This window comes from Bombina bombina, chromosome 4, assembly GCF_027579735.1.
Source record: "Bombina bombina isolate aBomBom1 chromosome 4, aBomBom1.pri, whole genome shotgun sequence".
Classification (NCBI taxonomy): domain Eukaryota; kingdom Metazoa; phylum Chordata; class Amphibia; order Anura; family Bombinatoridae; genus Bombina; species Bombina bombina.
Window position 1 is genome coordinate 124,305,962 of NC_069502.1, and position 24,469 is coordinate 124,330,430.

The 24,469-nt window shown below is 37.6% G+C and overlaps 1 protein-coding gene across 3 annotated transcripts in view; it reads left to right on the forward strand.

The window, feature by feature from the left end:
* TP53I3 (tumor protein p53 inducible protein 3) overlaps window positions 1–24,469 on the forward strand; it is a 151,819-nt gene that overhangs the window by 37,096 nt on the left and 90,254 nt on the right. The window contains exon 1 of one of the 3 annotated variants that reach the window (XM_053709630.1): window positions 10,872–11,004. The exons of the other annotated variants lie outside the window; for them this stretch is intronic. The gene's annotated coding sequence lies outside the window, so the exon portion shown is untranslated. Of the gene's footprint in view, window positions 1–10,871; window positions 11,005–24,469 lie in introns of those variants that run through there. 3 annotated transcript variants of the gene reach the window in all.

A 24,469-nucleotide genomic window follows, 5' to 3' on the forward strand; every position in this document is an offset into this window, starting at 1 on the left:
GGTTAATAACTTTATTTATTTGCGGCGGGGTCAGGGAGTGGTGGGATAGGGATTAATACATTTATTTAGTTGCGGCGGGGTCAGGGAGCGGCAGGATAAGGGTTAAACATTTTAGTTTAGTGGCGGTGTTTAGTGACAGGGTATAAATAAAGTTGGGAAAAAGCAGAATAGCAGCAAGATTGATGACTGTTAGTTAACAACAGTCCGCTGCTCATCGCCCTGTACTTGGTGCGCGGCTTTTTGACGGCTTTTTTTTATAAATATGGAGATCGTATTGAGGTCCACGGCGAGCGTATTGGTGCCAGCTAATGCAGCACAGTTGACAGCTTGATAATTCGGCCTCATAATGAGAATTGTGCTGAAATTACTGATATAGTCACATTGTTACTATTGCACTGTTGCTATCATATTACTGTTGATATAGTGTTGCTGTTTTTTAAAATTTGATTTTTATAAATATCTGAAACCATTTTCGCCTCTAGAGATTTATTTGGGATCTATTTAAGACAGATTTGAAAATGATCTGGGATTTATTTGAGATTATTGTGAGAATCATTTAAATTGTCAGCTGTAAAGAGCCCTTTTCATTTTCTAAACTATCTCTCTTGTTGCACCACCTGGAGGCTGATTTCTGTTGTTACCTGTAGTTTACATAGCATGGCAATTTCAACAGGCAAGAACAGGATTTTAAATGACAAAATAAAGATAAAGAAGCTTTTTGTAAACAATTTAATAAACCCCAGCTGGTAAAATGTATAACTAGAAGCCATTAAAGGAATAAATGTTACAGTACAATGCTGAAATCAATACTTTGCTGAATTCCATCACACATGTATGTGGTTCAGTTTGTCAACTGGTTTCCTTAACTTCACATTCCTTCAAATCTTAGGTTTGTATAGCTCTGGCTTAGCTCTTGGACAGTTGCCAGATTCATAACAACCACAGGAGGTCTCTGTAATTTGTTTTAGACTTTCAGGTGTCCTTTTGAAGATGGGAAGGTGAGTACAGTTTGAATGTAATACAATTCTTCTCAGCAAAATATTATTTATTGGAAGGTAATTACAAACACAAAAGAAGAGCGTCAGTATGTTTCATATCTTGTATTGTTATGCTGTGCAATGTGTAAAACTACAACATTATGACTAGGGGCTTAATTATGAGTGGAGCACAAATTAACGCTCCCGGTCAAGTAATAACATTGCTAGACAGAGGGTTTTTTTTACGTGCATTGGGATGCGCTCATATTATGAGTTGAAAGTAAAAAATTTGCACACAAGCCAAAAAAGAAATGATGCGTGCAAACAAATGACTGCAACCGCGTTAACTTCTTCTTGCACAGACTTCAATGGAGCACAAAACCGCAAAAAAACAACACCCATACTCACGTGTGAACATGACCACGTATATTCAAGAGCGCTAAACCTGATATGTTCTTCACATAGAAGAATATATTCTATTTATTCTTAAATAGTTATATATAGAAACATAGAAACATAGATATTGACGGCAGATAAGAGCCATAGGCCCAGAAAGTCTGCCCGATAGATATACCTATACATACCTATACCCAGAGCTTGAAATTTCTAATGGTCCAGTGGTCCCAGACGACTTACAAATTGCAGAGGATGACTTAGAAATTTGACTTTTCCTATTTTTAACATTGAGTGGACTACTAACTTTTTCTCTCTGGGCTAGTAGCTTTTAACCCCCAGCTAGTAAACTATAGTGATAATTTTCCACCCCTGCCTATACCTATATACCTATTCCTAAATATATGTATTTTACATGAACAGCATCAGATATATATATATATATATATATATATATATATATATATATATATATATATATATATATATATATATATATATATATATATAAAAATATATTTAATAATAAAATTAAATGTTTTCTATGTGAAGAACATAGGATTGTAAAATATGTGTTTTGCGCCTTGGAATTTGCGGTTTAGATTTTTTTTTGTAATCTTAAGGCGCTTTATTAAATGTGAAATATTTTTAAAAATTCATAAAATGTATTCAAAATAATTAAGCATACTGTTTACTGGGGGGGTCTTTGTGTTTTTTTATAGGTAAAAGAGCTGATATCTTTGGGGCAATGCCCCACATAGGCTAGGGTTTTTTTTATTTTGGGTGGGCTTTTTTATTTTGATAGGGCTATTAGATTAGGTGTAATTCTTTTTTATTTTGGATAATTTCGTTTTTTATTTTTTGTAATTTAGTGTTTGTTATTTTTTGTAACTTAGTATTTTTTATTTTTTGTAATTAGATACTTTGTAATTTTTACAGTAGTGTTAGGATTTTTTTAATGTGTAGTTGTAGATAATCCCTTTATTACCCATTTCCCAGTTTTGCATAACCAACACAGTTATAATAATATACTTTTAACCTCTGTGATTATCTTGTATCTAAGCCTCTGCAAACTGCCCCTTTTTTTCAGTTCTTTTGACAGACTTGCAGTCTAGCCAATCAGTGCCTGCTCCCAGATTACTTCACGTGCTCGAGCACAGTGTTATCTATATGAAATATGTGAACTAACACCCTCTAGTGGTGAAAAACTGTTAAAATGCAATCTGAAAGAGGTGGGCTTCAAGGTCTAAGAAATTAGCATATGAACCTCCTAGGTTAAGCTTTCAACTAAGAATACCAAGAGAACAAAGCAAAATTGGTTATAAAAGTAAATTGGAAAATTGTTTAAAATTACATGAGCTATCTGATTCATGAAAGTTTATTTTGGTCTAGACTGTCCCTTTAATTAGTAGTTAGTTTAATTTTAGTTTAATAATTATATTAGTTAAATTGTTAGTTAAAACTTAGTTTTTTTTAATTTGACAGGTAAGTTTTAATTTAATTTAAGCTAGGGAAATTGTAATTTTAATATAAAGTTAGGGAGTTGTTAGGTTTAGGGGTAAATAGTTTAATTTAGTTTATTTCGATGTGGGGGGCTTTCGGTTTAGGGGTTAATAGTTTAGTTTAGTATATTTTGTTGTGGGGGGCTTTCGGTTTCGAGGTTAATAGGTTTATTATAGTGGCGGCGGTGTAGGGCTTAAAAACTTTAGTATAGTGGGGGCGATGTGCGCGGAAGGCAGATTAGGGGTTAATAATATTTAAATAGTATTTGCGATGCGGGAGTGTGGAGGTTTGTATAGTGTTAAGGGGTGTTTATATTATTTTTTGGAGCAAAAGAGCTGTTTAACTTAGGGCAATGCCCTACACAAGGCCTTTTTAAGGGCCCCCCAAAAGGCCTTTTTAAGGGCCCCCCAAAAGGCCTTTTTAAGGGCCCTTGGTAGTTTATTCTAGGCTAGGCTTTTTTTTGGGGTTGGATTTTTTTTTAAAAGGGAATTAGAATAGGAATAATCTTTATTTTTTTGGAAAATTTCATTGTTTGTTTTTTTAATGGTAGGTTTTTTTATTTTTTGTAATGGTAGGTTTTAGTGTAAGGCAGGTTAGGTTTTATTTCATAGATAAGTTTGTATTTATTTTAGCTAGGTAGTTAGTAAATAGTTAATAACTATTTACTAACTAGTCTACCTAGTTAAAATAAATACAAACTTACCTGTGAAATAAAAATAAAACCTAAGCTAGCTACAATATAACTATTAGTTATATTGTAGCTAGCTTATGTTTTAATTCACAGGTAAGTATTTAGTTTTAAATAGGAATTATTTAGTTAATAATTGTAAATTTAATTTAGATCTAATTTCATTATGTTAAAGTTAGGGGTGTTAGGGTTAGGTTTATGATTAGGGTTACTTTAGGGTTAGGTTTAGGGGTTATTATATAGTTTAATTTAGGTTGTTGCTATGTGGGGACTGGCGGTTTAGGGGTTAATAGGTTTATTTAGTTAATAATTGTAAGGTTATAGGGTTACGTTAGGGTTAGGGTTACGTTAGGGTTAGGGGTTAATAGTTTAATTTAGGTTATTGCGATGTGGGGGCTTGCGGTTTAGGGGTTAATAGGTTTATTTAGTGGTAGTGATGTGGGAGGCCAGATGTTTCGGAGTTAATAGCTTTATTTAGTTGCAGCGATGTCGGGGAGCGGTGGAATAGGGTTTAATCACTTTAATATAGTTGTGGCGATGTTGGGGTGTGGCAGAATAGGGGTTAATAACTTTAGCATAGTGGCGGCGATATTGGGAGCGGCACATTAAGGGTTAATAATTTTATTTAGGTGGCAGCGATATCGGGAGCGACAGGTTAGGGGTCAATAACATTATGTAGGTGTCGGCGATGTCGGGGATGGCAGATTAGGGGTGTTTAGACATGGGGTTTATGTTAGGGTGTCAAGTTTAAACTGTATATTCTTTTTCCCCATAGACATCAATGGGGCTGCGTTACGGAGCTTTTGTTTCCGTGATCACAGGTGTTAGACTATTTTTGTCGGCTCTCCCCATTGATGTCTATGGGGAAAGCGTGCACGAGCACGTCAAACTTAGCGCTTGTTTTTGGTGCGGTATGGAGTCTAAAATCTCCATATCGCCCGCACAAGCCGTGTTTTTTTTAAACTTGTAATGGCAGCGCTATAGGGGTTAAATAACGCAACTTTTGTTGCATACTTTACTTTCCCTATAGCGCTCAAAACTCGTAATCTAGGTGATAGAAAATAATGCACTTTTTATTATTAAATATATATTTCTATATATATCTGATACTGTTCACATAAAATACATATCTATACTTATATATCTATAGGAAATATATATATATATATATACAGTATATATATAAATATATATATATATATATATATATATATAGACATATTTACAATAAAAGGACATTATCCTGTAAATGAACAACATTGGAATGTTAAATATGTACATTAAATATACAGTAAAACACAGAAAAACATATAAATATGATTATATATATATATATATATATATAACATAATTTATGCTTACCTGATAAATTTATTTCTCTTGTAGTGTATCCAGTCCACGGATCATCCATTACTTATGGGATATATTCTCCTTCCCAACAGGAAGCTGCAAGAGTCCACCCACAGCAAAGCTGCTATATAGCTCCTCCCCTAACTGCCATTACCAGTCATTCGACCGAAAACATGCAGAGAAAGGAAAACCATAGGGTGCAGTGGTGACTGTAGTTTAATGGAAAAATTACCTGCCTTAAAGTGACAGGGCGGGCCGTGGACTGGATACACTACAAGAGAAATAAATTTATCAGGTAAGCATAAATTATGTTTTCTCTTGTTAAGTGTATCCAGTCCACGGATCATCCATTACTTATGGGATACCAATACCAAAGCTAAAGTACACGGATGATGGGAGGGACAAGGCAGGTACTTAAACGGAAGTTACCACTGCCTGTAAAAAACCCTTTCTCCCAAAAATAGCCTCCGAAGAAGCAAGGTATCAAATTTGTTAAATTTGAAAAAGTATGAAACGCAGACCAAGACTCCATCTTGTAATCTGTTCAACAGAAGCCACATTTAAAAAAGGCCTAAGTGAAAACCACAGCTCTAGTAGAATGAGCTGTAATCCCTTCAGGAGGCTGCTGTCCAGCAGTCTCATAAGCTAAATGAATTATGCTTTTTAACCAAAAAGACAGAGAGGTTGCTGAAGTCCTTTGACCTCTCCTCTGTCCAGAATAGACAACAAACAAGGTGAATGTTTGATGAAAATCTGTAGTAGCTTGTAAGTAAAACTTTAAAACACGAACCACGTCCAAATTGTGTAATAGACGTTCCTTCTTTGAAGAAGGATTAGAATACAAGAATGGAACAACAATCTCCTGAGTGATATTCTTGTTAGATACCACCTTAGGTAAAAACCCAGGTTGGTACACAGGACTACCTTATCCGTACGGAGAACCAGATAAGGAGAATCACATTGCAACGCAGATAACTCGGAGACTCTATGAGCCGAGGAAATAGCTACCAAAAAGGAACTTTCCAAGATAGAAGTTTGATATCTATGGAATGAAAAGTTTCAAATGGAACTCCTTGAAGAACCTTAAGAACCAGCTTTAAGCTCCATGGCGGAGCAACATTTTTAACCACAGGCTTGGTTCTAACCAAAGCCTGACCAAATGCCTGAACGTCTAGAATACCTGCCAGACGCTTGTGCAAAAGAATAGACAGAGTAGAAATCTGTCCTTTTAAAGAACTAGCTGACAACCCTTTTCTCAAAATCATCTTGGAGAAAAGATAATATCCTGGGAATCCAGACTTTACTCCATGAGTAACCCTTGGATTCATAACAATAAGATATTTACACCATATCTTATGTTAAATTTTCCTAGAGACAGGCTTTTATGCCTGTATTAAGGTATCAATTACTGACTCGGAGAAGCCATGCTTTGATAACATCAAGCGTTCTGTCTCCAGGCAGTCCATCTCAGATTAGTTATATTTAGATGGTTGAAAAGACCCTGAGGTAGAGGGTCCTGTCTCAGAAGCAGAGACCGTGGTGGAAAGGATGACATGTCCACCAGATCTGCATACCAGGTCCTGCGTGGCCACGCAGGCGCTGTCAAAAGCACCAAAGCACTCTCCTGCTTGATCTTGTGCAAACCCCTCCGGAGGGAATTCCCACTCCCCCGGATGAAAAGTCTGACGACTTAGAAAATCTGCCTCCCAGTTCTCAACACCTGGGATAGGGATAGCTTTTAGACAAGAGTGAGTCTCTGTCCAGTGAATTATTTTAAGACTTCTAACATTGCTAGGGAACTTCTGTTCCCCCTTGATGGTTAATGTAAGCCACAGTCGTGATATTGTCCGACTGAAATATGATGTACCTCAGAGTTGCTAACTGAGGCCAAGTCTGAAAAGCATGGAATATCGCTCCCAGTTCCAGAATATTCATTAGAAGGAGGGTCTCCTCCTGAGTCCACTATCCCTGAGCCTTCAGGGAGTTCCAGACTGTATCCCAACCTAAAAGGCTGGCATCTGTTGTAACAATTGTCCCATCTGACCTGCGGAAGGTCATACCCTTGGACAGATGGACCCGAGATAGTCACCAGAGAAGAGAATCTCTGGTTTCTTGGTCCGGATTTAACAGGAGAACAAATCTGTGTAATCCCCGTTCCTCTGGCTGAGCATGCATAGTTGCAGTGGTCTGAAATGTAGGCGTGCAAACGGTACTATGTCCCTTGCCGCTACCATTAAGCCGATTACATTCATGTACTGAGCCACCAAAGGGCGCGGATGGAATGAAGAACACGGCAGAAATTTAGAAACTTTGACAACCTGGACTCCGTCAGGTAAATTTTAATTTCTACAAAATCTATCAGAATCCCTAGGAGGGAAACCCTTGATATTGGGGATAGAGAACTCTTTCCTTGTTCACTTTCCACCCATGCGATCTCAGAAATGCCAGTACTACGTCCGTATGAGACTTGGCAACTTGGATGTTTGACGCCTGTATCAGGATGTCGTCTAAATAAGGGGCCACTTCTATGCCCCGCGGCCTAAGGACCGCCAAAGTGACCCCAGAACCTCCATAAAGATTCTAGGGGCTGTAGTTAACCCAAAGGAAAGAGCTACAAACTGGTAATGCCTGTCTAGAAAGGCAAACCTGAAAAACCGATGGTGATCTTTATGCATCGTAATGTGAGGATAAGCATCCTTCAAATCCATTGTAGTCCTCTATTGACTCTCCTGGATCATAGTTAAGATGGTACTAATATTTTCCATCTTAAATGATAGAATTCTATTTTTTAGATCCAAAATAGGTCTGAAGGTTTCCTTTCCTTGGGAACCACAAACCGATTTGAGGAAAACTGTGTCCCTGTTCCTCTATTGGAACTGAATGGGTCACGTACACAATGCAAGAATGTCTCTTTCTTTATCTGGTTTGCAGATAAATGTGAAAGGCAAAAACTCCCCTTTTTTGGGGGGGAAAGCTTTGAAATCCAGAAGATATCTCTGGGGTATAATTTCCAATGCCCAGGGATCCTGGGCATCTCTTGCCCACGCCTGGGCGAAGAATGAAGTCTGCCCCCTATAGGATCCGTTACCAGATAGGGGTCCATTCCTCATGCTGTTTTAGAGGCAGCAGCAGGCTCCTTGACCTGCTTATCTTTGTTCCAGGTCCGGTTGTCTCCAGACCGCCTTGGACTGAGCAAAAGTTCCCTCTTATTTTGCCTTAGAGGAAGTTGATGCCACACCTGCCTTGAATTTTCGAAAGGCACGAAAATTAGGCCTTTTTTGTCCCTTGATTTGGACCTGTCCTGAGGAAGGGCATGATCTTTTCCTCCAGTGATATAAGTAATAATCTCCTTCAAACTAGGCCTGAATAGGGTCTGCCCCTTGAAGGGAAGTTAAGTAGCTTATTTATTAAAGTCACGACAGCTGACCATGATATAAGCCATAGCGCTCTGCGCGCCAGTATAGTAAAAAACAGAATTCTTAGCCGTTAGTCTAGTCAAAGGATCAGAAAACAAAGGAATTGGCTAGCTTAAGTGCTCTAAGCTTGTCAAATATATTCATCCAATGGAGCCTGTAAAGCCTCATCAAGAGACTCAAACCAGAACGCCGCAGCAGCAGTGACAGGAGCAATGCATGCAAGGGGCTGCAGGATAAAACCTTGTTGAATAAACATTTTTTATCCATTGGATCTAAAAAAGCACAACAGTCCTCGCCAGAGGTAGTGGTACGCTTAGCTAGAGTAGAAACTCTTCTCTCCACCTTAGGAACTGTCTGCCATAAGTCCCGTGTGGTGGCAACTATTAGAAAACATTCTTCTAAAAAATAGGAGGGGAAGAGAACGGCACACCTGGTCTATCCCATTCCTTATGAAAAATTTTAGTAAACCTCTTTAGGTATTGGAAAAACATAAGTACACACCGGCACTGCATATTATTTATCCAGTCTACACAATTTCTCTGGCACTGCGATTGTACACATTCATTCAGAGCAGCTAAAGCCTCCCTGAGCAACAAGTGGAGGTTCTCAAGCATAAATTTTAAATGTAGAAATATCAGAATCAGGTTAAATCATCTTCCCTGAGTCACAAATATCACCCACAGACTAAGCATATTGTGAGGTAGTATCAGACATGGTTCTTAAAGCGTCTGTATGCTCTGTATCTACCCCCAGAGCTGTTTTGCTTTCCTTTAATTTCAGGTAGTCTGACTAATACTGCTGCCAGTGTATTATACACAACCTTTGCCATGTCTTGTAAAATAAACGCTATGGGCGCCATTGATATACTTGGCGCCATTTGAGCGTGAGTCCCTGGAGCGGGAGTCAAAGGGTCTGACACGTGGGGAGAGTTAGTCGGCATAACTTCCCCCTCGACAGAATCCTCTGGTAAAATAAACGCTATGGGTGCCCTTGATGTACTTGGCGCCATTTGAGCGGGAGTCCCTAAAGCGGGAGTCAAAGGGTCTGACACGTGGGGAGAGTTAGTCGGCATAACTTCCCCCTCGACAGAATCCTCTGGTGATAATGTTTTTAAATACAAAAAATGATCTTTATTGTTTAACATGAAATCAGTACATCTGGTACACATTCTAAAATGGGGTTCCACCATGGCTTTAAACATAATAAACACAGAGCCTCCTCTATGTTATACATGTTAGAACTAATAAAGAGACTAGTAAGCTTGGAAAACACTTTAAATCAAGTTAACAAGCAAATATAACAAACGTTACTGTGCCTTTAAGAGAAACAAATTTTGTCAAAATTTGAAAAACAGTGAAAAAAAGGCAGTAAATCAAACAACATTTTTACAGTACATGTAATAAGTTAACAGAGCATTGCACCCACTTGCAAATGGATGATTAACCCCTTAATGCAAAAAACAGATTAAAAAAAAAAAAAAAAAAAAACGACATTTTTTTAAACAGACACAACAAAACTGCCACAGCTGAGCTGTGGATTACCTTCCCTATAACTGTTTCTATGCAAAATTTAAGCCAGCCATGTGGAAAAATTATGCCCCAATAAGTTTTATCACCAAACATATGTTAAAAAACGATTAAACATGCCAGCAAACGTTTTAAAACACATTCTTATAAGAGTATGTATGTCTATTAATAAGCCTGATCCAGTCGCTATCACTGCATTTAAGGCTTTACTTACATTACTTCGGTATCAGCAGTATTTTCTTAGTCAATTCCATTCCTTAGAAAAATATATTACTGCACATACCTTAGCATATATCTCTATCAATCAGCCTGGTACCAGTCGCTTTCACTGCATTTAAAGGCTGTACTTACATTACTTCGGTATCAGCAGTATTTTCTTAGTCAATTCCATTCCTTAGAAAAATATTTTACTGCACATACCTTATTTGCAGGAAAACCTGCACGCCATTCCCCCTCTGAAGTACCTTACTCCTCAGAATGTGTGAGAACAGCAACTGGATCTTAGTTACGTCTGCTAAGATCATAGAAAAAACGCAGGCAGATTCTTCTTCCAAATACTGCCTGAGATAAACAGCACACTCCGGTGCCATTTAAAAATAACAAACTTTTGATTGAAGAAATAAACTAAGTATAAAAAACCACAGACTCTCACGACCTCCTATCTATGTTGAGACTTGCAAGAGAATGACTGGTAATGGCAGTTAGGGGAGGAGCTATATAGCAGCTTTGCTGTGGGTGGACTCTTGCAGCTTCCTGTTGGGAAGGAGAATATATCCCATAAGTAATGGATGATCCGTGGACTGGATACACTTAACAAGAGAAATATATATATATACACAGTATATGCATACAACATTTTTTAACAGATTGTTTCATTATGGGTGTAACTGTACTTTTAAATGTATTTTTGTGCAACTTTCTTTGTCTTGCGTAACAGTTAACCAGAGCTCTGAAGTAGCGCCAACCCGACGTGCATTAAATTCGTTTGCACTCAAACAAATGTGTGTTTACTTCCAACTCGTAATACGTGCACTATTTCCAACGTGCACAAAGAGCAGTGAAATATGGATCTACAATATACTTCTTTTCCTTAACCTCTGCTGATATCTTTCAGTACTGCTGCTTACTTGCTGGTGGACTGGGGTCTATTGGTAAGTATAATTTATTAACACTCTATAGCTATTATGGGCACTTTTTAGTTTGTATATATATTTGCTAATATATCCTTTACATTATTCCACTTGCTGTTATCCCTTGCGTGCAACAGTTAGCACACCACTCATAATCTAGCCCTAAGTGTTTCTGCATAATTGGGTATCATTTGCTGACTCCCACAGCTTTATTGCTAGACACAAACGCATCTTCACAAGCATAAAAACATTAAGGCCTTAGCCTAGATTACAAGTTGAGCGCTAGTGATGTTGCAGGGTGCACTATGAATACAGTGAGACTGCTTTATGTCCATGGTAAAATAGAATTACCAGTGAATGTTTAACAAGGCCAAAATCTCTTTAGTGCACCCCACCCTATACTTTCAATGGATAGCGCAGCCTCGCTAAACATCACTCATATTACAAGTTGTGAGTTGTGTGCTGCGCTCAAGCTCAAAACATAAGCACGAATAAAAGTATAACAAAACACATGTAAAACATATTAAAATAAAGTATTAAGTGTTTTGCAGGGATATAGTATATGACAATATGTTGTATATGTGTGTATATATATACAGTATATATATATATATATATACACACACCTTTAAGGCCTTGCCAGTCCAACACATTGTCAAATACCATATCCCTTTAACCCCTTAATGACCGATGTACCCTGTACATCCATGTAAAAAAGGGGATTGCAGTGATGCCTCAACATTGAGGCATCACTACAATACCCTGGAAGCGTCTGGAAGCAATCACGATTGCTTCCAGAGCTTCAAACCCCAGAGGGCGTGCCAGGAATGTCCTTGGTCGTTAAGGGTAGTTTTTTGTAGGACGTACCTGGCATGTCCTCAGTTGCGAAGGGGTTAATAACACATAGAAACATAACAACATAGAATTTGATAGTAGATAAGAACCAAAAAGGCCCAACAAGTCTATCCATATTACATGCTACTTTTTCTTAGGATAGCCTTATGCATGTCGCAAATTTTTCCAGTTTGCGGGAGCGCATTAATTAACCAGTCATTACAAGTGGCTGGTTATTGCTACTGCAAGCTTGTATTACTGGGCTTAAAAGAAGCTACAATCAGGTAGTAAATCGTCATAGAACAAGCTAAGAAATTTTTGAGCTGGTTGTTTATACCTGAATGTGCACTTCTCTGTGTGTATTGTGTCTCCCTAAGGGAAAAAGGGACGTGGACTCCTTGCACAGTGTGCTTAGAGGAATATGGCTACACCTTACTGACGAGCCCCAATGAAGGCTGAAAGAATTGTCTGTAGTTGCCGTATTCCTTGTTCAGAGAGGAATTGCCTGGTATTTATTCACTGGATTCACCTTAATAGGCGGGATCAGACTAATATACTACAGGAAAGTTTGACACTGTGAAAACATTTCTGGGCTAAAAAGTAGCTGCACCCAGGTGGTAAATCACCATAGAACAAGCTTGAGCTTGAGTGTGCTTCTCTCTTTGTGTATTAAATAAGGGTTTATCTGCCAGCTCTTTGTAAGATCAGATTTTTGCCCTTTCAGTTTTGTTCTACAATAAAATTGTTAATCTTTCTAACATTCATGGTTTGTTCAAAATCTGACTACAATTAAACCTGTTACTAATCCAAGTATTATAATGATTTCACACAAACTTCTAGTTTGTTTGTTCACTTTTTTGGTTCCAGGGAAGGGCAGAAAGTTTCTGCCATTTCTTTAGCTTCTTGGTTGAAACTTTCAATAAGGCTTACTTGGAGGTGGGACAGCCTCCGCCTAAACAGAGTACTGTCCATTCTACCAGACCAGTTGCCACTTCTTGGACTTTTAAGAATGGGCTTCTGTTGACCAAATTTTCAAGCTTCTTGGTCGTCTTTGCATAATTTTACTAAATTCAATCGTTTTGATATTTTTGCTTCTTCTGATGGAGCCTTTTGTTGGAAATCCTTCAGGCAATTGTCCGAGGAGGATATTTGATTTTGCCTGTTGGTCATTTAATTAAAAAAACAAAACAAAAAAATCCCTGTTTATTCTTTTGGTTTTATTTGGGTTGTGGATTTTGTTTCACTGTGAACAAAGATGTTTTCATATTACTTGTGGACTCCACAGCTTGGGTATTAGTTCCCAGGAGTAATGGATCGTAGACTATCACCACCAGTATGAAAGAAAACACAATTTACCCTGTTTTTTGGTGTTGGTTTATTTTTGCATACATCTTTCCGTGCCCCTATTATTTTACTCTTATTCTTTTCCTGCCTTATTGGCTTGGCTATACTTCAGACTAATTTGCCAGTGAGGTGGGAGGGGTTTTATAGAGCTTTTGGGGTTTGGGAATATTTGCCTCCTCCTAGTGGCAAGGAAGAGTAATTCCCAGGAGTAATGGATCATGGACTCTCATCACCATGAAAGAAATGGATTTACCAGATAAGCATAAATTATGTTTTATTTGATGTCCCATACCTTTCTAAATAGTTGTTTGAAAAGTAACAAATGTTATGTACAGTATTTATCAGCGTTACTGACTTAACAAATATCCCTAAGAACATTTCCTCCCCCTATTTAGTTTCTTGTATCATCTGAAAAGGAATACTGTGATTTATCATGACACTAACCCAAATTGTTTTGGTACTTAATGAATTATGGTAACATTGAGTTCAATATGGACTGTAATATTTAGGTTCTTTTTTATGTAAAAAGTGGATCTCCTGTAGGAAGATTATATCCACTCCTCATTTATAAAGGTCTGATAATATTTGTGATATTTTGTGAGGGGAGTTAAAATGGTTTAGGTTATGAGAAGCTAGGACCAAGTTATGACTAGAAGGAGACATTGTGGGGAAGCAGGTTGCGCTCGTATTATGAGTTGAAAGTAAAAAGTTATCGCACTCACGCTAACCTGACGCACAAAAACAGCTTACTTTTAGCGCAATTAGACTGTCACGCAAAATAGAAGTCAATGGAGAAAAAAAGTATGTAAATATGTGTTTTAATGTGTATATATGTCTGTAAATACATATATACACATATAAATACATCTGTATATATGTCTGTAAATACATATATACACATATAAATACATCTGTATATATGTCTGTAAATACATATATACACATATAAATACATCTGTATATATGTCTGTAAATACATATATACACATATAAATACATCTGTATATATGTCTGTAAATACATATATACACATATAAATACATCTCTCTCTCTCTCTCTCTATATATATATATATATATATATACATATATATATACACACACACACATATACATCTATAGACATTTAGACATGTTTATGAATGTATCTCAATGTTAAAGCCCTTTGCAAGCCTATCATATCATATCTTTAAGCCCTTATAACTTTTTTTATTAATATATTTTTTATTTAGATGGTGTTATTATGAGTGTAAGTATACTTTGTAATGTCTTTTTGATGTGTTTTGGGACACTTTTTATTTACGCGAAACATTTAACCACAGCTCCATATGGGATCGAGTTTTTTCCTCAGGTAATTAAGGGTGCAAGTTCTTGCCTCCTTTGTAGAGCATTTGGAGAAACATCAGCAAAAACTGTATAACGAATCCTCTGAAGCAGTCAGTTTGATGTGTATGAGACAAAGCCAAGATCTCCTCTCTGTTTCTGATATGTTTAATGGGACAGTATACACCAATTTTCATTTAACTGCATGTAATGGACACTACTATAAAGAATAATATGCACAGATACTGATCTAAAAATCCTGTATAAAAACGTACATAAAAAGCTCCAAGTTTAGCATTGTTATCAAGGTTAGCTGGACCACCCACTGAAAGTGGTTATATAGCAAAAAAACAGACCCCCCCCAGCCCCTTTCTCTACATATGAAAAGACTCTTTACGCAAACAGGAGCAAGCTGGAGGAGGAATAAAAAAGTATTCTCCTAAAACTTTGGGGCTTCGTTAGGACTCTGAAAATCAGCGCAATGTTTTTTAAAAATAAGCAAAACTATACATTTAAAAAAAAAGAAAAAAAAAAGCTGTATGGGCTATATAAATGGATCATCTACAAAACATTTATGCAAAGAAAAATCTAGTGTATAATGTCCCTTTAAGCTTTAGTAGGATACCTCGGGGGAAGGCTTTATCTGCAGATTGAGTCCTGGGAGCTCTTTGAGCCCTAATCCCAGGGTATAGCTTGAGTTTCAGAAGTACCTTTCAGATGGTTGGAAAGGGCTTTAAGATAGACTAGAAAGTCCTGGGAGCAAAGACTCAGGGACACCTCTTAGCCTTATATTCTTTCTTGGCTCCATTTTACAAGGCCTTCCGGTTCCGGTTCCGGTTGCACATTATCCAAGTCAGATTGCTAAGATTACAGATGTTTTGTTAGTTGGTCTAATTCTTCCTGAACAGCTTCTCCTTTATCTTCCAATGACTCTATTTTGAAGCCTAGCTCATGTTTAAAGTCAGACAGTTTTTCTCTGATACAGGCTCTGACTATAGCTGCAATATCGTGCATGGAAGCCAGGGATGCTAGGGTCTCTTTGGTATTTGTAAAGAAAGTGGCAAAAAGGGAGAGCGCTACAAACATTTGCTAGTTGAGGTTGGATACTTGTAGCAAGCTTTTAGCTATAATAATAAATGTAAGGTGAATGTTTAAAAAGTGACAACTTGTACAAATAAATGTAATTAAGGATGATACAAATATGAATCAGAATAATAATAATTTATTCTGAATATATGCACAAACAATGCTAGAATGCAACAAAATAAAACACTGAGCTCAATGATATATAAAAAGTACCAATATATGGGTTACGTTAAAATGTCAATTAAAAATATATACACACTGCAGTGGAAGGTACTCAGGCCTTAGAAGGATCTGTATAATTGGTTTAAAGGCAAGCTATGTCAGCCTAGCGACGTTTCTGTAAAAAGAAAAGTAATAAAACCATTAGGAGATGTTGTGTAGTGCCGACCAATGTGGCAAAATAGTTATTGCAGACAAGAGGATGAGCGCTGGTTGTACGGTGTCTGCTTAGGATCCGTGTTGTTTTCTTCCAGTTCTGGAAATTGGTGATAGATGATTGGTTTAGAGTGACAAGCCTTTATGGATCCATTAATCAATGGAAAGGTAGCATGTCCAAAGGACTGGTCTGAATCCTATTGGTTAGTTTGAACTTTCTTGCAGCCAATAGACATCAAAGGTATTATCTTTACTCTATGGCCAATTTTCACATGATACTTTATGTCATTCTAATATCATTATAATGATTTGTAAAGTGACAGTGCAAAAAGATACGAAAATTGTGATCATTTGTACAATGTTACATAAAAATAGTAAAAATAGCACACATAGGCCTCTGGTTATCAAGCCGTCAACCTCAAATACGCTGGAATTCCGCAGTGTATTTGTGGCAAGGCTGATTCGCCTAAGTTATCAAGCCCTACACACCGGCAAAAGTAGAATCTAGTGACGTAAGCTTCGATCCGCCGGACTCAGTCCGACACAGATCGATTTTGACTACTTTTGAAAGTTATCAAATGACTACCAGGTATGCTCGGCACTTTTCCGGCCCAGCGTACCTGGTTTTCAATCCGGCGGATCCCATAGGAATCAATGGGAGTCTGACCATAGCGAAAGCTCATGTTCGCTGCTGCCCAACATCCCATTGATTCCTATGGGAGATGTCTGCACCGAACACCCTAACATGTACCCCGAGTCTAAAGACCCCTAATCTGCCCTCCCCTACACCGCCGGCGCCTATAATAAAATTATTAACCCCTAAACCTAAGTCTAACACCCCCCTAACTTAAATATTAATTAAATAAATCTAAATAAATATTACTCTTATTAAATTAATTATTCCTATTTAAAACTAAATACTTACCTATAAAATAAACCCTATATTGTAGCTATTTTAGGATTTATTTTTATTTTACAGGCAAATTTAAATTTATTTTAACTAGGAACAATAGCTATTAAATAGTTATTAACTATTTAATAGCTACCTAGATAAAATAAAAACAAATCTACCTGTAAAATAAAAACTAACCTAAGTTACAATTACACCTAACACTACACTATCATTAAATAAATTATTCCTATTTAAAACTAAATACTTACCTGTAAAATAAACCCTAAGGCCTAGATTTGGAGTTCGACGGTAAAAGGGCTGTTAACGCTCCGCGGGTTTTTTTCTGGCCGCACCATAAATTTAACTCTGGTATCGAGAGTTCAAACAAATGCTGCGTTAGGCTCCAAAAAAGGAGCGTAGAGCATTTTTACCGCAAATACAACTCTCGATACCAGAGTTGCTTACGGACGCGGCCGGCATCAAAAACGTGCTCGTGCACGATTCTCCCATAGGAAACAATGGGGCAGTTTGAGCTGAAAAAAAACCTAACACCTGCAAAAAAGCAGCGTTCAGCTCTTAACGCAGCCCCATTGTTTCCTATGGGGAAACACTTCCTACGTCTGCACCTAACACTCTAACATGTACCCCGAGTCTAAACACCCCTAACCTTACACTTATTAACCCCTAATCTGCCGCCCCCGCTATCGCTGACCCCTGCATTACACTTTTAACCCCTAATCTGCCGCTCCGTAAACCGCCGCCACCTACGTTATCCCTATGTACCCCTAATCTGCTGCCCTAACATCGCCGACCCCTATGTTATATTTATTAACCCCTAATCTGCCCCCCACAACGTCGCCGACACCTGCCTACACTTATTAACCCCTAATCTGCCGAGCGGACCTGAGCGCTACTATAATAAAGTTATTAACCCCTAATCCGCCTCACTAACCCTATCATAAATAGTATTAACCCCTAATCTGCCCTCCCTAACATCGCCGACACCTACCTTCAATTATTAACCCCTAATCTGCCGACCGGAGCTCACCGCTATTCTAATAAATGTATTAACCCCTAAAGCTAAGTCTAACCCTAACACTAACACCCCCCTAAGTTAAATATAATTTTTATCTAACAAAATAAATTAACTCTTATTAAATAAATGATTCCTATTTAAAGCTAAATACTTACCTGTAAAATAAATCCTAATATAGCTACAATATAAATTATAATTATATTATAGCTATTTTAGGATTAATATTTATTTTACAGGCAACTTTGTAATTATTTTAACCAGGTACAATAGCTATTAAATAGTTAAGAACTATTTAATAGTTACCTAGTTAAAATAATAACAAATTTACCTGTAAAATAAATCCTAACCTAAGATATAATTAAACCTAACACTACCCTATCAATAAAATAATTAAATAAACTACCTACAATTACCTACAATTAACCTAACACTACACTATCAATAAATTAATTAAACACAATTGCTACAAATAAATACAATTAAATAAACTATCTAAAGTACAAAAAATAAAAAAGAACTAAGTTACAGAAAATAATAAAATATTTACAAACATAAGAAAAATATTACAACAATTTTAAACTAATTACACCTACTCTAAGCCCCCTAATAAAATAACAAAGCCCCCCAAAATAAAAAATTCCCTACCCTATTCTAAAATACAAATATTACAAGCTCTTTTACCTTACCAGCCCTGAACAGGGCCCTTTGCGGGGCATGCCCCAAGAATTTCAGCTCTTTTGCCTGTAAAAAAAAACATACAATACCCCCCCCCCAACATTACAACCCACCACCCACATACCCCTAATCTAACCCAAACCCCCCTTAAATAAACCTAACACTAATCCCCTGAAGATCTTCCTACCTTGTCTTCACTATACCAGGTTCACCGATCCGTCCTGGCTCCAAGATCTTCATCCAACCCAAGCGGGGGTTGGCGATCCATAATCCGGTGCTCCAAAGTCTTCCTCCTATCCGGCAAGAAGAGGACATCCGGACCGGCAAACATCTTCTCCAAGCGGCATCTTCTATCTTCTTCCATCCGATGACGACCGGCTCCATCTTGAAGACCTCCAGCGCGGATCCATCCTCTTCTTCCGACGACTAGACGACGAATGACGGTTCCTTTAAGGGACGTCATCCAAGATGGCGTCCCTCGAATTCCGATTGGCTGATAGGATTCTATCAGCCAATCGGAATTAAGGTAGGAATTTTCTGATTGGCTGATGGAATCAGCCAATCAGAATATAGTTCAATCCGATTGGCTGATCCAATCAGCCAATCAGATTGAGCTCGCATTCTATTGGCTGTTCCGATCAGCCAATAGAATGCGAGCTCAATCTGATTGGCTGATTGGATCAGCCAATCGGATTGAACTATATTCTGATTGGCTGATTCCATCAGCCAATCAGAAAATTCCTACCTTAATTCCGATTGGCTGATAGAATCCTATCAGCCAATCGGAATTCGAGGGACGCCATCTTGGATGACGTCCCTTAAAGGAACCGTCATTCGTCGTCTAGTCGTCGGAAGAAGAGGATGGATCCGCGCTGGAGGTCTTCAAGATGGAGCCGGTCGTCATCGGATGGAAGAAGATAGAAGATGCCGCTTGGAGAAGATGTTTGCCGGTCCGGATGTCCTCTTCTTGCCGGATAGGAGGAAGACTTTGGAGCACCGGATTATGGATCGCCAACCCCCGCTTGGGTTGGATGAAGATCTTGGAGCCAGGACGGATCGGTGAACCTGGTATGGTGAAGACAAGGTAGGAAGATCTTCAGGGGATTAGTGTTAGGTTTATTTAAGGGGGGTTTGGGTTAGATTAGGGGTATGTGGGTGGTGGGTTGTAATGTTGGGGGGGGGGTATTGTATGTTTTTTTTTACAGGCAAAAGAGCTGAAATTCTTGGGGCATGCCCCGCAAAGGGCCCTGTTCAGGGCTGGTAAGGTAAAAGAGCTTGTAATATTTGTATTTTAGAATAGGGTAGGGAATTTTTTATTTTGGGGGGCTTTGTTATTTTATTAGGGGGCTTAGAGTAGGTGTAATTAGTTTAAAATTGTTGTAATATTTTTCTTATGTTTGTAAATATTTTATTATTTTCTGTAACTTAGTTCTTTTTTATTTTTTGTACTTTAGATAGTTTATTTAATTGTATTTATTTGTAGCAATTGTGTTTAATTAATTTATTGATAGTGTAGTGTTAGGTTAATTGTAGGTAATTGTAGGTAGTTTATTTAATTATTTTATTGATAGGGTAGTGTTAGGTTTAATTATATCTTAGGTTAGGATTTATTTTACAGGTAAATTTGTTATTATTTTAACTAGGTAACTATTAAATAGTTCTTAACTATTTAATAGCTATTGTACCTGGTTAAAATAATTACAAAGTTGCCTGTAAAATAAATATTAATCCTAAAATAGCTATAATATAATTATAATTTATATTGTAGCTATATTAGGATGTATTTTACAGGTAAGTATTTAGCTTTAAATAGGAATTATTTATTTAATAAGAGTTAATTTATTTCGTTAGATAAAAATTATATTTAACTTAGGGGGGTGTTAGTGTTAGGGTTAGACTTAGCTTTAGGGGTTAATACATTTATTAGAATAGCGGTGAGCTCCGGTCGGCAGATTAGGGGTTAATAATTGAAGGTAGGTGTCGGCGATGTTAGGGAGGGCAGATTAGGGGTTAATACTATTTATGATAGGGTTAGTGAGGCGGATTAGGGGTTAATAACTTTATTATAGTAGCGCTCAGGTCCGCTCGGCAGATTAGGGGTTAATAAGTGTAGGTAGGTGTCGGCGACGTTGAGGGGGGCAGATTAGGGGTTAATAAATATAAAATAGGGGTCGGCGATGTTAGGGGTAGCAGATTAGGGGTACATAGGGATAACGTAGGTGGCGGCGATTTGCGGTCGGAAGATTAGGGGTTAATTATTTTAAGTAGCTTGCGGCGACGTTGTGGGGGGCAAGTTAGGGGTTAATAGATATAATACAGGGGTCGGCGGTGTTAGGGGCAGCAGATTAGGGGTACATAAGTATAACGTAGGTGGCGGTCGGCAGATTAGGGGTTAAAAATTTTAATCGAGTGGCGGCGATGTGGGGGGACCTCGGTTTAGGGGTACATAGGTAGTTTATGGGTGTTAGTGTACTTTAGGGTACAGTAGTTAAGAGCTTTATAAACCGGCGTTAGCCAGAAAGCTCTTAACTCCTGCTATTTTCAGGCGGCTGGAATCTTGTCGTTAGAGCTCTAACGCTCACTGCAGAAACGACTCTAAATACCGGCGTTAGGAAGATCCCATTGAAAAGATAGGCTACGCAAATGGCGTAGGGGGATCTGCGGTATGGAAAAGTCGCGGCTGAAAAGTGAGCGTTAGACCCTTTAATCACTGACTCCAAATACCAGCGGGCGGCCAAAACCAGCGTTAGGAGCCTCTAACGCTGGTTTTGACGGCTACCGCCGAACTCTAAATCTAGGCCTATGATAGCTACAATGTAATTAATAATTACATTGTAGCTATCTTAGGATTTATATTTATTTTACAGGCAACTTTGTATTTATTTTAACTAGGTACAATAGTTATTAAATAGTTATTAACTATTTAATAACTACCTAGCTAAAATAAATACAAAATTACCTGTAAAATAAATCCTAACCTAAGTTACAATTAAACCTAACACTACACTATCATTAAATAAAATAAATTAATTAACTACAAGTAGCTACAATTAAATACAATTAAATAAACTAAACTAAATTACAAAATAAAACAAACACTAAATTACAGAAAATAAAAAAAGATTACAAGAATTTTAAACTAATTACACCTAATCTAAGCCCCCTAATAAAATAAAAAAAACCAAAATAATAAAAGTCACTACCCTATACTACATAACACAGTAACCAGCTCTTTTACCAGCCCTTAAAAGGGCTTTTTGTGGGGCATGCCCCAAAGTAATCAGCTCTTTTGCTTGTAAAAAAAATACAACCCCCCCAACATTAAAACCCACCACCCACATACCCCTACTCTAACCCACCCAAACCCCCCTTAAATAAACCTAACACTACCCCCTGAAGATCTCCCTACCTTGAGTCGTGTTCACCCAGCCGGGCCGAAGTCATCATCCAAGGGGCGCTGAAGATGTCTTCCATCCGATCTATTTGTATGTTATTTATTCAATAAAAGGGTTTTGCAAAAGACAAAAATAAATAGAGCTAATAAAATGATGAGACATAAATATATAAATGTGTATATGTGTCCTTAGATAGTGATGAATAAGTGATTGCTGTGATAATTAACATGTACTTTTATTATATTATGTTTCACATACCTTTTGTTCCCTTATGCAATTGTTACAGTAATTCTGTGTCTTATGTTTTTAACTGGTTCCCAATTCTGTAAAAATGCTCAATATATTCATATTCCTTTTTGCTACCCTTTGTCTCTATAACAAACTACACTATTCAATTACTCCTTCTCCCTCTCCACCTGCACTGTTCATTAGCCCATCTCTCTTAAACTCACCTTACTTTTCTACTCATGAACTTTACCTATTCCTAAACACTCTCTCTACCCCCTGCAGCTCCTCTCAAAAGCAGTCTCACTACTGCAAATCTGTATCTCATCTCATGTCACTCTCTCTCTTGCTTCTACTTACTGCTGGTGACATCTCCCCTAATCCTGGTCCCCAACCACTGAAAAGCCGTGCACATCCATGTGTACCATCCCATAGACTCAGAAAACAAAACTCTGCACACCTTACTCACATTCCTCTTGCATCTAAAGCCACTACCCCTTTCACTTGTGCACTCTGGAACTCTCGCTCTGTTTGCAGCAAGCTCACTTCTATACATGACCTCTTCATCTCCCGCTCCCTCAACCTTCTGGCCGTAACAGAAACCTGGCTCTCTCCCCTAGACACAGCATCCACTGTTGCTCTGTCACATGGGGGTCTCCACTTCAGTGCAAAAAACAAAGAAAAACAAAGAAAAATTTTGCCCTGCGCTAAGGAAAAGGCACCAATAAACCAAGGGAAAAAATGGAGACCCCTATCTCCACAACAAGAAACAGAAGATTTGTATTTTGAAAATCGTGTCCCAGATGGAACCAGATATTTCAAAAAACCTTGGTGCTGCAAAAAATTGCAGCTGAAACTAGTGATTGGATAAACCGTGACAATAGTCAAAATTTTTAAAATATGAAACCTTTGGCCTCAGTAATGAGATAACGTGGTTTAAAAGAAACAATGTAAATTTATTTATACAATATTAAACATAAACTAAAAAAGCTGATCAGCAAAAGAGCAATAAAATAATTGTAGCAATTAGATAGTAAAAATGTAACAATCAAACTAACTTGACACAATATAGCAACACACAATATGGCACTATAGCAGATGTCAGTATAGCATCAAAAATAACAAAACAACCCTGGAGCTGATATGCAAAACAAATGTTGAAAGTCCGGAATAAGAGTGAGCGGTCGAGATCCACAGCTGATTCCTTGAGAAGCAGAGTGAGGCTGGAACGACAAACGGATCCAAATCATACACAAGCAGAAAACCAAACAAAAGGTGTTCACTTTTACTTACACCGTGTCTTGGTTACTGCTGCGGCGATGGGTCCCTTTTAGCAAGCTGTAGCAGAGCCGGATAAGCCTTTGGAACAAAACCGGATTTTTCAAAGATACTCCGCTGAAAGTTGCAGTTAACACAGAAGCCGGTCTGTGTAGGTAGTGTTACGTCAGGTGGCGTGGAGTGGGAGGAGCAACGCGTTTCAGCCCGGTAAGGGCCTTTGTCAAGCTCCAGAAAGGTGTAATACAGGGCTTTTTAAACCTGTATTAGCTGTGCTCATTGGTTGAATATCGCAAATAGGAGTGCCTTATGCATAAGAGACATAATGGTAAAAGTTGCGCCATATACAGATTAATAATTAATCACTGTGCAATATTGATGCAATATATAATATTATGATACAAAGAATAAAAATATAGACATCTTAAACTTTATGCCGTACGATAGTTAACATTTGGTTATATTAAAATTATTCTCTCTGTTACTGAGACCAAGTGACCCATAAAGCGAAAAAAATATAGAATAAATTTAGAATAAATTTTCGTGCAGGATGGTGACATACAGCACTGAATATCCAATCTGTTAGATTGATAGTTAATAGAAAAATAGAAGAAATAGCAATATATTAGTGCCATCAAAGAAAATATATATTTTTTGGGGAATGGTAACATAAAAAATCCCTAAAAGTTTTTTTTAAAAGAAATTCCATAAAAAATAGAAAATAATAAATAATAATTTTTTCTCATAAAAAGTGATTTAGAAAACAGAAGGATTTTACCTCTAATATCACGGGAAAATCATATAAAATAAAGGATACCATTAGGTGCTCTGACAGATTTGTTATTTATTTAATACAGTGTCGTTGTGGCAAGCAGTATATAGGCGAGTCCGAAAGACCGCTACGTGACCGTATACGTGAGCACATATGGTCAATTGAAAATCATGATTCCGATAGGAATAAAGACCTTCCAGTGCCAAAACATTTTGCGGCATGTAATAATGGCAATCTTGCATACTTCTCGTTCAT